Genomic DNA, 17,009 nt, shown 5'->3' on the forward strand with positions numbered 1-17,009 from the left:
TTATCAAAAAACTGCTTTTGGGCGCCATTTTTTCAATTTGGCGGCCCGATCGGCAAACATACGAGGTGGCAAAGTTGAAATTTGGCAAGAGCATACCAAAATCTATAAAATTGCCAAAACTCCCGGAAAACTTTCCAAGTAAAAATACTAAATGACTGTACTATAGATAAAGAAAAATATATAAACAAAAGTTTTTTAAAATTGAGTTCTCTGCATCATTTGGTCCATTTCGCATTAATGACTTCAATCAATTATACTACACATGCACAATGAATGTAAAAAAAAGAAATGTTTGGAGAAATAACGAACGAATAACGACAGACTTATTAGACAGCTGCACGACTACACGACAGCTGCACGACTAAACGAAATGTTCGGAGAAATAACGAACGAATAACGACAGACTTATTAGACAGCTGCACGACTACACGACAGCAGACTCTCAGTTGTCGATCTCGCTAATTTAAAAATATTTTTAAATTTGCTGACGACAGTAGAGAGGAGAGGATACTACTAATATGTAAAATGTAAAATTATTCAAACCTCTAACAAATTTTATTTTTTAAATAAAAATTATAATAATATGTGAAAGAAAAGATAAATATTGTTATCAAACTCTTTTTTCACATATTACATACATATATTGGCCTGCACAACCGCCTTAAACGCAGACTGCGCAGTCCAATTTCAAACAACACACACTTATTTTCATATACATATGTACTTAATAATTTATAGTTGCTGCTTCTGATGATATCGCTACTGCTCCTATTTCCAATTCTGTTCTCCTGATTTCCAATGCTATAAAAACAAATGAAGTAATTATTTGCAAATTATTTAAAAAAAATCACGTAAAATTCTGCCACTTACCTTCTTGTTGTACGAGCGCGAATGACATGCGTGTTTCAGTCGTTTTTGTTATTACATTTTTGGGATTTTCTTTTGGCACTATTGACAATTATGTTTTCTCATTCGCCCACATTCAATTAAATCAAGAAATGAGGTAACCTTTTTTCATCGCATCTAGGTAAACAAAAAAAATAATCCGAATATGTGCGTTGGTGTTAGTGCATAAAATAAATGTTAAGTTGTATTGAAATATTTGAGAAAAGTGGTTAGCCGTGACGGACAGCGTATTTTGCTAATAATAATGCTACGATGTTTCATTGTGGTATTTCAAGAAACACAGTAAAAGAAATGTAACCAACTTTGCTAAAAGCTTTTACACAAAAGTTTTTCGAAATATTCTGTCAAAATTACATAATAAATTAATAAAGGAAATGGAAAATAAAACATTTTCACTTTTTTTCATTTAAAGCAGGAAATTCCTTATTTTATGTGAGGTTTTTAGGGAGTCTTTAACCAAATCGTTGTTTTGATCGTTAAATTTAATTTATTTAAAATATTTTAAATAGTTGTACTTATTTTCTCCTTAACACACAACTTGTTTAATTTTTTTTTGAAGTATTTAATGCCTATGAAACAAAGGTAGTATTTGAGTTTACTACATTGCCCTGTGTGTCATCAACGTAGTGAACAGAATACATAACAGATACCATGATACTGTTACTACATGTTTGTCACGGGTATTAGTGCACATGGGAGGGTGTGCTAATTAGTGTGCCACCCCTGTATAATTATTTAACTGAGGTACGAGAGCGTAATCGAATTTATGAGTGACTATATACTTAAATCTATATACATATATCTCGATTAATTTTAGATGATACATACTACCGTTGGGGGAGCAAAATTATTATAATATATAAATATCAACTAAACAATAAATGATAAATAGACATCACTAAGATTATGACCATAGCATAATGTTTTCATATTGGCTTCAAAGCATTTGGCTATACCGGGGTACTTCTATTTGTTGATAATGTTTAAATGCTTAAGAATTTTGAGTATAAAATCTTGTATTATTTAAGGTTAACTGTTGCGAATTATACTACCAATTAATTTTTGCGTTTCTAATCAGTTATTTAATGAAAAAGAATTGTTTTTAAAATATTCTTATTAATAAAAACTTATGAGATCTCACCACTTGTGACATAAATACATATGTAAAAACACATACAGTTCACTAAACATGCATGTATCCATACATACATACATATGTACATAAAGAGACATGTGCATTTATATGCAACGCATACAATAATAATAAAAATGTATATAGGAATTGTAGAAACCCCCAAAGGTGATCTAGTCACCGATGCCCAGAGCATACTTAAATTATGAAGGGAACACTTCTCCAGCCTGCTGAATGGCAGTGAACGCACAACACCAGGAGAAGGTGAACCCGATTCCCCAATCGATGACGATGGAGCAGACGTTCCATTACCCGACCATGAAGAAGTTCGAATAGCAATTGCCCGCCTGAAGAACAACAAAGCGGCAGGGCCCGACGGATTTCCGGCCGAGCTATTCAAACACGGCGGCGAAGAACTGATAAGGAGCATGCATCAGCTTCTTTGTAAAATATGGTCGGACGAAAGCATGCCCAACGATTGGAATTTAAGTGTGCTATGCCCAATCCATAAAAAAGGAGATCCCACAATCTGCGCCAACTACTGTGGGATAAGCCTCCTCAACATCGCATATAAGGTTCTATTGAGCGTATTGTGTGAAAGATTAAAGCCCAGCGTCAACAAACTGATTGGACCTTATCAGTGTGGCTTTAGACCTGGAAAATCAACAACCGACCAGATATTCACCATGCGCCAAATCTGGGAAAAGACCAGTGAAAGAAGAATCGACACACACCACCTCTTCGTCGATTTCAAAGCTGCTTTCGACAGCACGAAAAGGAGCTGCCTTTATGCTGCGATGTCTGAATTTGTTATCCCCGCAAAACTAATACGGGTGTGTAAATTGACGTTGAGTAACACGAAAAGCTCCGTCAGAATCAGGAAGGACCTCTCCGAGCCGTTCGATACCAAACAAGGTTTCAGACAAGGTGATTCCCTATCGTGCGATTTCTTCAACCTGCTTCTGGAGAAAATAGTTCGAGCTGCAGAACTAAATAGAGAAGGTACCATCTTCTATAAGAGTGTACAGCTGCTGGCGTATGCCGATGATATTGATATCATCGGCCTCAACACCCGCGCCGTTAGTTCTGCTTTCTCCAGACTAGAAAAGGAAGCAAAAGAAATGGGTCTGGCAGTGAACGAGGGCAAGACGAAATATCGCCTGTCATCAAACAAACAGTCGTCGCACTCGCGACTTGGCACTCACGTCACTGTTGACAACGTCCGGTGTGTTTTACGTGGGCACCTGCTGACGACAGCCTTACTCCACGGCGCTCAAAAGCACAGCGGATCAAATCAATGCGTTGATCAGCGCCCTGAGAATGCAAAGCATTTTCAGTACCAATTGGCAGTGTGGAATGGACACACTAACCACCTTGGTAGGGTTCGAGGCCCATCTAAAACCTCTGCCGTGCTTTGGGTCCGGCACCCGGTTGCAATGCAACTCCACATTCAACTGACAAAGTCAGTTCTTCCCCTGATTTGGGTTTTAACCACAACCACCACGATACTCCCCGAGGGGCCAGTCCGCACGAGCAGGTTGGAGCGAACTCCAGGGCTCCTGCTCCCCGTGGTACCAGAATTAAGTCTCCGGTCAGACCTCGTAGCCGAAACTACTACCAGTTGAGCTTCCATACGGCTCTGGACTGGTGGCCAGGGTTGGACCCCATACACACATCACTTACACACCCCAATCATACAGAAACTAACCCTAACTTCCAGCTAACCGCCTTCGCCGCTTAAATAATTCACGCGCAAACGACCCTAACTGTTCGGTATTCCGACTAGTGGAGATCACACCACTAACATCTAATCGTCCATCCGTCCACCGTCCAGCTAATTTCCATACCACCCAGATCCCTAATGTCCGAGTACATCGGGCACTCCGCAATTAAATGCGTCAAGGTTTCTAAAACTGCCCCACAAAAACACCCCGACGTATCCGATAGGTGCCTCTGATGCAAAAATGCATTCAGAGGCCCATGCCCCGTAAGCAGGAAACCCAGACTCAGACAAAATCTGAAGTCTGGGTTATCCACAACGAACCCCACGTCCCGAATGTACACGTACGTCACTCGGCCGTTATGACTATTGTCCAAACGTTCTTGCCACCTACATCTAACCCTATCATCTAGGAGCCTCTTGCTCCTAGATATCCCCTCCCTCTCCACATCATCGTCAGAAATCCAGTCATTCCGCAGCAATGACACACTCAAGCCCCTTCTTAACCTGAATGCAACAGCACGCTGTATGACAATCAGGTCAAGAGGGGTGCACCTAACAAGACCTGCATCGCATCCGTAGAGACGGTGCGACATACAGGCAAACAAGCAAGCATCATGCAACGCTGGATTGAGAGGAGTTTTGAGACCCCAGACAGTCGTGGCTGTCTCCCACCATACAGGGGCTCCATAAGTGGCACAGGCCACAAACAAGCCACGATATATGGTGCGAACAGCACGACGTCCGAGACCCCAATCGCTCCTCAAAATCCGTCGTATTTGCCTACAGTTGCCTGCAGTCACTCCTTTACACTCGCCAAGTGTGGAGTAAAACACATCCTTTCACTCATGGTCAGTCCCAGATATTTGACTTGTGTCACATATCTGATGCTGACCCCGTTCACTGGACAATCGGTGGACGACCCGATGACAATCTACCTTTCAGCATCATTGCCACCGTTTTGTCCATCGATATGTCGACCCCCACTCCTAAGCCCCAAGAATTAACGATCTCTAAGAGATCTCCTCCCGCCCGTTCTAGCTCAGACCTCGAGCGACCTTCGACCATAAGAAGAAGGTCGTCCGCATACGCACAACATTTACAGAGTGGCTCGAGCTGCCCAAGCAGAGTGTCCATCATAAGGTTCCAAATATATGGACCACAGATGGAACCCTGCGGGCAGCCTCGAACAACTCCGATCTCCACACTCCCATTCATTCCGACAAGAGAAGCCTTTCTGTCCGAAAAATAACTCCGCCAAAGAGTAATTTCCGGACAGCCAAGCTCCTCCAGCCGTTGCACCACTCGATCCCAGCTTAGGTAGTCAAACGCCCCCTTGAAGTCAACAAATATGCCAAGGACATATGTGTTGACATTCTCCCTAACGACATTCTGTACGTAGAACCACGCATCCTCTATACTGCATCCTTTCCTGAACCCAAACTGCCTATCCGACCACATACCCCGCGTTAGCTCCTGAAGCCGTTCCACCATGACTCTTTCCAGCACTTTTCCAAGTACTGGAAGGAGACTGATGCCCCGATAAGATCGAGGATCGCTCCTGACCTTATCAGGGGACTTCAGGAGAGGAACAACCCTAGCACTTTTCCACTCGCGTGGAAAGTATCCCTCCCAGACGCACTTATCATAAATGGCCTCCAGGTATTCCGGAATGAACTTCCATAAGCTTTTACACATCTCTCCGTTCAAACCATCAAAACCTGGGGACCGTTTAGACCTAACCAGGCCAAAGGCGTACCTCAACTCCCCATCATCTAATGGAGGGACAGGCACCTCTTGTGCTTGAGGTACCTGCACCTCCGACCTAGGAAAGAATGCACCTAACAGAACCCCCGCACACTCTCTCCACGACGATAACAAGGTGTCACCGACGCGAAGAGAGGTGACATCCTCCCTCCTACGACCCCGGCAGATCCTATAGACCTGACCCCAGGGGTCGTTCCTATTTTCCCTAACAAAGCTCCTCCACTCCTCTTCTTTAATTTTCACCAGCATCTCTTTATACTCCCTATCCGCACAACTAAATTCATACCTAAGCTGGGACAGCCTATCAGAATTGGACCGCCGCGCTCACGCGTCCACCATTTGATTTTACTAACCTTAGAACAGTCATACCTACGAAAAACCCTATCATTAACCCCCCAAACATCCTCATAGAGACGAGCAATCTGCTCGTCGACTCTAAACTCAACAAATTCACTAAGCGGTATCTCAAATACCGCATCCCTAACCGAGAGTCCATATTGGTTCCAGTCAGTACCAGCGGTACGCCATCGCCGCAATGGACTCTCATAAGGCAAGGGAGGGGATTGAGGGGTAACCATAATTTGAATCAAATTATGGTCACTCAATCCCCACCCTCCCTTAACCTCCAATCTAAAGCTAAAAGCCCTACTTGCTGCCTCATTCATAATCGTCACGTCAATGTCACTTACGCCCCCAGGCCCATCAAACGTATACCATTCGCTGGGCTCATTCAAAATGTGGAGGCCTTTAGCCACCACCCATTCGCTTAATGCCTCGCCTCGATGGTGGCTTTGGTATCCAGACGAATGCCGGGATACCTTACTAAACCACATCGAGGACGAGGCATTCGCATCCAGCCCTAGGATAAATGGACTGCTACTCGCAAGTAGTAGCAGCTTATCCATGTAGCCCATGTAGGGCTCTAGGGGCTCGCTATATTTACAATATAAACTAGCGACGATCATCCTACCAAACTCCCCTTCTCGTCACTGTTGACAGTCATAACTTCGAAGTTGTAGGTAATTTCGTCTATCTTGGAACCAGCATCAACACCAACAACAATGTCAGCCTGGAAACCCAACGCAGGATAACTCTTGCCAACAGGTGCTACTTCGGACTGAGTAGGCAATTGAGAAGCAAAGTCCTCTCTCGACAAACAAAAACGAAACTCTATAAGTCACTCATAATTCCCGTCCTGCTATATGGTGCAGAGGCTTGGATGATGTCAAAAACTGATGAGTCGACGTTGCGAGTTTTCGAGAGAAAAGTTCTGCGAAAGATTTATGGTCCTTTGCGCGTTGGCCATGGCGAATATCGCATTCGATGGAACGATAAGCTGTACGATATATACGACGACATTGACATAGTTCACCGAATTAAAAGACAGCGGCTACGCTGGCTAGGTCATGTTGTTCGAATGGACGAAAACACTCCAGCTCTGAAAGTATTCGACGCTGTACCCGCCGAGGGAAACAGAGGAAGAGGAAGACCTCCACTCCGTTGGAAGGACCAGGTGGAGAAGGATCTGGCTACGCTTGGAATATCCAATTGGCGCCACGTAGCGAAAAGAAGAAACGACTGGCGCGCTGTTGTTAACTTGGCTGTAATCGCGTAAGTGGTGTCTACGCCAATTAAGAAGAATATATGTAAAAAGTGATTATAACGTTTATTAACAAATGTTGTTTATAATTAAGTTACAATTAATTGAAAATGAATGAATGAATTAAAGAATAGAAAAATATTGATCAGCTGCGTTTGCCAACTTCTTCGCTAACTGTCTTCACCAACTGTATTTTGCCAACTGTATTCACCAACTGTATTCGCCAACTGTCGCTACTTCTTGAGATGTGAAGTTGGTTGCTGCTTGCCAGCCTCACGCAGGGTGTTGCCAACATTACATTCGGTCATCCTGCTCGTCATCTGTCTCAGATGACAAATCTTCATCAACTTCGAAATGTGTCCAGAGCTTCATATTATCAACACTAGTGGATGTAACCTTCGGTCCCATAAAATCTGCTGCTTTTTCGACAGAGTACCTCCCATTGCGTTTGATTTCAATGACTTTATAAGGTCCATTAAATTTGTTCGATAACTTTTTATTTGAAAACTGAGTTACTTTTATTGCGACCAAATCGCCTTTTTGGTATTCTGTACTGCGTTTTCATTTTTTGTCAAAATTTCTTTTATACGCTTCTTGAGCTTTCTGAATATTTGCTCTGCATTCTTCTCTCATTGTACGACGATCTTCTTGGAATACCTCCAACAATTCTTCTTGGAGTAGTTTTATAATGTCACTAGACATTTCGCTTTTCATCTTTACTCCAAACATAATTTCGTAGGGTGTAAATTTTGTTGAGGAGTGAACGTGCGCGTTTATAGCTTTTTGTACCACAGCTGCATACTGGTACCACTTAGCTGGATCATTAGCCGACAACTTAGACAACATAGAAAGAATTACTCTATTGACTCTTTCGATTTGCCCATTGCCTCTAGGAACACCTGTTGTTATTTTTATATGCTCAATTTTATTTTCGTTACAAAATTCTTTAAATAAATTCGACAAAAATGCTGCGCCTTTATCGCTGATAATACGTTGCGGGTTTCCAAAAATGGTGACCCATGTACTCAAATGCTTTATTACCTCTTGAGTGTCTGTTGTTTTGGTTGGAAATAGCCAAACGAATTTAGAAAAACCATCAACTATTGCGAAAATATACTTATAGTTCTTCGACGTAGAATCCAAGATACCCAAATGATCGATATGGATAGTTGCCAGTGGGTAGTCACCCTTATCTATGAAATGTAAACATTCTTCCTGCCTTCCTGCTTTGCGATTGTGTACTATGCACTCAACGCAGTTTGATATGTGCTGCTTCACCTTCTTTTCTAAATGTGCTATGAAAAAATCTTGTTGGATCGCGTGCATCGTCTTCTGCGAGTTCATATGACCAAAATTGTGTACGTTTCGTATAATTTCTTTCTCCATATTTCTCGGTACTACCAATAGCTCTTGACCCTTCCATTGTTTATATAACACTCCGTTTTTCATTACGTAATCTGCGTATGGTTTATCGTCGAGAATTGCAGTTATCGCTTTTAGATGCTCATCATTTTGTTGCGCCTTCTGAATTTGTACTTGTATCTCGATGTAACAACCATAACCGGATAACGACTTAAGCTGTCAACGTGCTTCATTCTCTTTCCTGATCGATGTTCAATATTAAAGTGGAAATCTTGTAGATACATAAGCCACTGAACCACTTCTCGGGGTACATCTTTTTTCGTGGCAGTCTGCTTAAATGCCGAACAATCGGTTACTAAGTCAAATTGAATTCCCATTAAATAGTGACGCAACCTCTTCGTTGCCAAGTACGCAGCTTTCACTTCGAGAAAGTAACTATGTAACCTTTCTTCTTGAGGTGAGGTCTTTCGACTCCAATAAAATACGGGATGCCACTTTCCTTCGTGCTCTTGTACTAATGTCGCACCAAACCCATACTTCGACGCATCTACATGAAGTTGAGTTTTAGCATTCTGCTTAAAAATTTTCAAAACAGGCTCTTGCGTAAGAGCTGACTTCAAATCAAGTATTGCTTTTTGCTGCGATGGACCAATCTGAAATTCTGCTTCTTTCTTCAGTAACTGTGTTAATGGCCTAGCTATGATGGCATAATTTTGAACAAACTTCCTAAAATATCCCGTCAAACCTAAGAAAGCTTGAACGCCTCTGATATTTTTAGGCACAATAAAATTTGTAACAGCTTTAATTTTATCTCTTCCAGGCCATACACTACCATTATGAATTTCATGGCCCAAAAAACTAATTTTATCTTTTAGAAACATGCATTTGGACCATTTTATTTCTAAACCGAAACTTTGCGCCTTCTGCAGAACCATTTTTACATTCTTCAAACATTCGTCCGCTGTCTGTCCGAAAACAACAATATCGTCTACATATAACTCCATGATACCGTCGTTTATCATCTGCCGAAAAATATAGTTTACGTACCGCATGAACACTGCTGGCGAGTTACAAAATCCAAACGGTGCCTTAGCAAATTCAAATAAACCTTCTCTAGTTACAAATGCTGTATATTTCTGACTACTTTCTTCAATCGGCACGTGAAAGAACCCGTTTTTGAGGTCCATAACCGTAAAGAATTTCGCTGATTGCATCTTTCTAACACTTCATCGATGATTGGAACAGGGAAACGATCTTTTAACACAGCAGCATTTAGTTTACGATAGTCTATGCAAACACGATAACTTCCATCTTTTTTCCTTGCAAGAACAACTTTACTGGCTATGTTTGCGTTGGATTCATGAACTATACCAAGTTTTAACCACTCGTCCACTTGACTCTTGACAACGTCACGCTCTGCTGCAGATAATCGTGTCGGACTTTCATTGAAATTAATAAAATCGTCTTTTGGTATTATTTTCAGCTGAATAGGATGTTCAATCGGACTAACTACAGGATTGTATTCATTAATTAATTTATTAACATCATTTCTATATTGAGGCGGAACATCAATTTCTGGCACCTTTTCTATAATATTGTATACGCATTTTAATTCGACCTCTTCTTGTACATTTGTCTTATCGGAGAAAAAATATCCCTTAGCATTAAACTCTAATTGGAAACGCTGAATGAAATCATTTTGTTTCTGCCTTACATTCTGCACGTATGTGTGTAGATGACCCACAATTGAAACAATGTCTACTTACTGCGCGATTTTCACCCTCATCGTCTTTAACATTTTGCGCAAGCTTCGTGTAGTTTCGCTTTTGTACTGCGCTGCTGCTGCTCTTGAAACTCATTTGCTGTATAATCCCGAAACGCTCTTTTAGTTCTTTAAATGTCTTAGAACTATACAATGGATATTTCAGATCTTCACGCACCTTAATTCCGTCCACAATGTATCGAATAACTACTTCGTCTTCTATCGACCCCAGTGCTGCCAGCTTCCTCATTTGCAGAATATATTCGTAAAAGTTCTCGTCGTTTTTCTTTTGCCTTTGCATTAACTTCTGATGTATGTCAGCACTGTTGAACTTTATGTCGAATTCCTCTTTGAGCGCTTCGCACAAAGAATCGAAGTTCGAAACACCCACTGTTTCTAGGAACAGTTTTGCTGTTCCTCTCATTTTATTCCTCGCATTTACATATTTCTGCTTTTCGGTAAGCTCATATGCGTCAGCATTCTCGTTGAAGTTTTCCAACCACTTTCCAATAGGAATTGTCACGCCATCGTATTCTGGAACAATTTTTTCGAATTGGTCGACTGACACGTTTTTGCCTGAGTTCAGCATTTTTAATAGCTCTACCAGATCGCTTGAATTTATTCCACTATCACACACGTTCGAGTTCTGATTTTCGACTTTTTTCCTCTGTTTTCTCCATTTCGATCAACTTTAATGAAAATGTGTTCTCTGTATCAACTTTTACCAACTCTGGATCAACTTTTTCAGCTTCAAATAGATTTTTTCCTGCTACTTCCTTCTTCTTTTTGCTCGATCTGCATACAGGCATCGTTCTTACAACTTATCCTTTCATAGGTTGAGCTTGAACGACTGAACGTTTGAGCGGTTTTTAGGTTGAGCCCCCATGTAAAAAGTGATTATAACGTTTATTAACAAATGTTGTTTATAATTAAGTTACAATTAATTGAAAATGAATGAATGAATTAAAGAATAGAAAAATATTGATCAGCTGCGTTTGCCAACTTCTTCGCTAACTATCTTCACCAACTGTGTTCACCAACTGTATTTTGCCAACTGTATTCACCAACTGTATTCGCCAACTGTCGCTACTTCTTGAGATGTGAAGTTGGTTGCTGCTTGCCAGCCTCACGCAGGGTGTTGCCAACATTACATACATAGGTATTGTAAACTAAATGGGTAAACACAAATTATAAATTTACAATTTAAAAACACAAATCAGATAACATTAAACACACACACATGTATTGAATTATACACTTGAAAACAACCCTAGCATAAAATATGTACATACAAACATATACACATACACATATATTTAGTTATATAAGATACGATTCCTAAAATGGCATTTAAGCAACGAAAACACAAAATAAAAATTGGAATGAATAAATTTCCCTTGATGCAAGTCTTTCACTGCACCCACCAGCGGGAAGGTATTGAATAAAACTTCATTCAGGTTATAACACTACGAATAATTAATTTTTGAGTTTTTACCACAATGAAATGAGATCAATTTAAGAAAATAATATAAAACACCAACTTGTTTCTACAAGTTTCCTGCTTACGCTATATTAATTCCCGATTTGGAGTGTTGTATAATCGTTTTAAATTCCTAAAGTGTATTGTCAATCTTACCGTAACGCTTGTCTGCTTTAAGAAAAGTATAAATTTATCGTTTCGCTTAGTTGAGAACAGTTATAAATTTTCTGCTTTTAATTTGTTATGGGCGAACGCTTTTACTTAATTATTTCGTTTTGAGATTGCTAAACCATGACCAACATATGTAAGTACAATAGTTATACAAATACGGTAAAGGATATTTGTCTGTATTAAAGTGTTGATTAATCAAATTACAAAACCAATCATTTTTGTTGTCCTGGATATCTTATCAAATTTGCAGGCTTTCTAGAGTTCAAACCATTCATGACAATATTAAATGTGCTCTTGTTTTTAAGTTAATGGCATAACTAATATTTAATAAATATCGGCTTGTTAATAAAATAAATTCAGTTTTCCAGTTGTGGTTAGGGTTCTGCACTCATTTTTTGCGCATACAAAGATCACGTGATCCTTCTTCTTAAGCTCCTTACTGAAAATATGAGATATATTATGCAGAAAGTTTTAAGGTTTTACCGAAAATAAAACGTGCAGATATTTAAAATTGCAGTCCACAAAACGTCCTGTTTTACTTAATGGAAATTTCGCTTTCGTTTCAAAAATAATAATGAATCGTATGGACCACTTGGAAACAATGAAGGCGCCAAATAATACGTGATCAAAGCGGTGGACGTGGAAGGATATTGGTTTAATAACATGATAGCGCTAAAAAATAACAATTATACAATTACAGATTTTATCAAAATTATGACTGTTCTGGAAAGTGAATCGTGGAAAAGTGTTGTGTTAAGCACCAAATTATGAAAAAAATTGGAAATATGTGTGTTGGAAAACGGTCAAACTCTATGAACAAATTTGAATATTGAGTTAGACTATCTCCGTAATCATCTGGATGTGTTTTCGGATAATATTGGAAATTATTGTGAGGAACAGAGAGAACGGTTCAACCAAAATCTAAAAGTGATGGAAGAATGGTATCAAAATTGTTGAGATCGTCTTACGATGGCAGATTAGTCTAGGTTTCTAAAAAGCTATTGCTTCTGGAAGATCATAGAAAAAGCTTCTAAGAGGCGCTTTGCACGAATTTAACACATTTTACTTTCTGGTTGCTTATATGTATTCTTATGTCGGGTTTCACAGTGCATACTTAAGTTGTGCTTGAGATATAACAGGAAAATAGTGTTTTACAGTTGATACTTAAGTTATGCTTAAGTACTGAAAATGGGGATTAAGAAGTTCTTAAGTAACAGCTGATTTTTGTTTTGAATTTTCAGTTATTTGTCCAAAGACGAATAATAAGAAATTGTTTTTGTTTTTGTTTGAAAAAAAAAATGGAATCGAATTTTGATTTCCACCAGTTCCAGTAGGTGCTCTGACTCGCTAGCGGTGGAAGCGGTTTGATTTTTGCAGTTAAAATATAAATAAAATTTTAAGATAATGCAAGAGCAAATCTTACAAATTCATAGATAGTTTCAGGAACTGTGGACAAATATATCCTAAACCGATCTTATATCTAGAACAACAAAACCACTGTAGACTAGTGTGATCTAAAGACGATGTATATACAGTCGAGTCGCGATAATTCGTAATGGCACGGGTATCATATTTTTTACGAATTGCGCGGGACTTCGACTTACCGAAATTTCCATTTAACGAGGCTCAACAAAGGAAAATTCGAATAAACGGGGCTTTTATATAGATAATATTTACATATTTCTTTATTGTTGGGCTCAACAAATCAACATAAGTACATACATTCATTTGTACATTTTATTTTTTAAATACGAATTAAACAGTCACATAAAATTATAAAATTTCTTCTTCTTTGGCGCTATCATCTCCGTCACTTTCATTATTGTTATTAGAAACTTCTTTCAAAATATCGTTATCTGTGATATTGAAATAGTTTCCTAAAGATAGTCAATGTTCAATTGACTATATTCCAATAAATTATTATTTAATATTTTAATGAAACCGCAAGCACGGAAGCAGTTTTTTATACACAATGTGCTAATATTTTTCAAGCTTTATAAGAAATTTCCATAGCTGTTAATATTGTGAATTAAACTTTTTCTTTTCATCAATGCTATTAACCAGTTTAATAGCCCTGACAGACGAGCAAAATTAATGCGCCTTAAGCAACGCTAATGCGCTTTGCAATTTTATGGTGACAGACGGCAGACTTGTGCATTTAGACAGCTGATAGTGAAATTTGTTTATTTATTAAAAAAAAAGTGAAATAAAAATGAATAAGAGAAATTATTAATAGAAATTTTGGTATTTTTGGAAAATCAATATAAATTTTACGAAAAACTACGTTAAAAGATAATAGAGTGAAATTAAAAGTAATAATTGATTGTAATGCGGAAAAAGTGTGCGAAAAAGTTAAGAATAATGAAAAAGGGATAGAAAACCGCGTTGTTTATTTTCTGCCATCTAAATATATTAAAATTTGTTTTTGTTAATATACTTGCACATAATTTAATTAGCAATATTAAAGTGATTACCTCTGATGCTGCAAAAGCAAAGGAGGCGGCAGACTTCAAGCGACATCTGTCAAAAAGTAGCAAAAATCGGCCATTTTTGAGCAGTGTTGCCTACTCAAATTTGGTAAATTCAGCTAAATGCACGGAATCCTGTGCATTACAAACTTGCATTAACATGGGTCAAATGTGCAAGTAAATGTAAATTAAACCCGCTAATGCATATTAGCGCTGTCGTCTGTCTGGGCTATAATAACCATTTCCTTACGGTATAATGACTTAAAATCCTTTATAATACCCATGTCAAGGGGTTGCAGCTTAGACGTAGTGTTGGGTGGCAAAAAATCAAAATTTTTAATTTTTAAAGCAAGAGGATATATAAAGCAACCCAGTTTCATCAGCATTAAATATATATTCTTAGGTTCGTAATCTTTTATCAACTTAACTTTTTCTTCCATTCACAGCATACGCTTTCACTGACAGAAGAACTTTCGCTGCACATCTTTTTAAATGTGGTATCGTGCCGCTATTTAAATCGATCTAGCCAACCACTGCATGCCTTAAAATCCATTATGTTCATAGCTTAGGCAAAAAACAAAGCCTTTTCTTTTAATAACTCGCCTCCAATGGGAACATTACTGTGACGGCATTGTGTAAGCCCCAAGAGTGGAGACTTCTCTATATTCGGGTATTCAGCTTGTTTCTGGCGTTTCTGTTTACTATGAGATGATGCTTGCATAATAATAAACATGTTAATGTTGTAATGGAGCGATATTAAGTGGTTTTGCCACTTCAACTTTTTTTGTTCCATTATCAACCGCTGAAATAATCTCTTATTTTTTTGTCGATTGATAATGTGTTATTCGTACGTTTTTTCGACATTTTTACGCATCGATGTGACGCTTGAGAAAAAATCAGCAAACTGAACGAAAATAATAAGAGACAGCACAAAATTCAGCATGTATAGCGACATAAAGGCGGCATAACTGGCTACAAAACCTAACGGTGACTTAACTGCTAAAAATTTCACATTGCATTACTAATTATTAGAGGTTACGAAACAAAGTTACGATTTATAAGATGTTTAATATTCTTTGCGTTGCAAAAAATATTACGAATTAACGTGGGGACCAAAATGTAGGAAATTTTTACGAAATCGAATTTTCTTCAAGGGGACAGAAATTTTTACAAATTATTAAGAATTTTGAATTATAAGAGGTACGAAACAAAATTACGATTTATAAGATTTTTAATATTCTTTGCGTTGCAAAAAGTATTACGAATTTTTACGAACTATCAAATTTTCTTCAAGGGGACAGAAATTTTTACAAATTATTGTGATAAGTTCGAGCTTTCAATCTAAACGGACGTGTTTCCATGCGCTCCGTAGAAACTTTCGAAAAAAACAAAAATAAAACAAAATAAACAAATATTAAAAAAGTGCATTAAGTGCAAGCGTTAACTAATAACGCCGAAAGTGAAAATCAAAACATAAAAAATTCATAAACTGTTTACAAACAATAAACATAATAAAATAACAAATAATAAGTGGGAAATAAAACAAAAAATACAAAAGTATGAGCGCAGCGCAGTCCCACCAACAAGGCCGTAGGCATTCTCTGAATGCCTACTTCAGCTTTGTAGAGCCTGCGAGTTCAGCTCCTACCAACAAACAAGGCAACGGTGAGAAGGATGAGTCATCGCAGCGACCAACTGAGCAGCACCATAAGCAGAGCTTACAAAAAGCAAAAGCAGAAGAGAACGGCAGTCAACAACGGCCAGCAGCAAACGTGATCACACCAAAAACTAAGCAGGTACCAGCAGAGAACTTAAAACATAGAGAAGGTGCAAATTGAATTCTGTATGATGTTCGATTGGACGGCTAACAGAGCTTATAAGATTGTGACACGGAATTTCACCATTCTCGCTGCTATTTAGCAGAATTGAGCACGTGCGGTGGCAGAAATATATGTAAAGCGTCTGAATTCATGCGAGAATGAATAAAGAGAAATGCTTTGAAGAAAAATATGCAAAGTCACACAAAGAATGTAAAGAAGCATTCTCTGAGACACATACACATGCGTGATCTTGTATCATATGAACCATTTTTTTTCAGAAAAATTGTAAAAATTTTAGTTTTTTACAAAATCGTAAAAAATGAGATAGAAAATAATTAATTTTATTTTTTAATTTTTTAATTATTTCAAAAAAGTTGTATTTATTTCGTCTATTACAAAGCGAAGATGTGTCAAATGAACTACATTTCTTAAAAAAATTAATGACCTTCATGAAATATGCATATTCGCATTATTTCGTTATCATTTCCATATTTGTACCAATAGAATTTCTATGACATATACATATGTACATACATATATTATTTCTTTGGCACATTTGTCTGTATGTTTACGAAAGCAAATGCGAGCCATATACATATGTATGTACATACATTCATAGTAACAAGTGTCGCACGCTTCTTTCGCATCTCCATTGTCACGGTCAACCAATGGCCGAAACTTGCGTTTTGTCAAAGAGTCAAGTGCTGAACAAATTGAGCACGACAGACTACAAGCAACATCTGTTAATATTAACATCACGTTCCTATGGACACAGTTATGTAGTTGTGCAGCTGGCTCAATAACTGTGTCCCTAAGAACGT

The 17,009-nt window shown here is 38.3% G+C and overlaps 1 protein-coding gene across 5 annotated transcripts in view; it reads left to right on the forward strand.

The window, feature by feature from the left end:
- Positions 1 to 17,009, forward strand: part of LOC120781705 — a 115,846-nt gene that overhangs the window by 60,625 nt on the left and 38,212 nt on the right. The window lies entirely within an intron of this gene.

Source organism: Bactrocera tryoni, unplaced genomic scaffold (assembly GCF_016617805.1).
Source record: "Bactrocera tryoni isolate S06 unplaced genomic scaffold, CSIRO_BtryS06_freeze2 scaffold_7, whole genome shotgun sequence".
Classification (NCBI taxonomy): Eukaryota; Metazoa; Arthropoda; class Insecta; order Diptera; family Tephritidae; genus Bactrocera; species Bactrocera tryoni.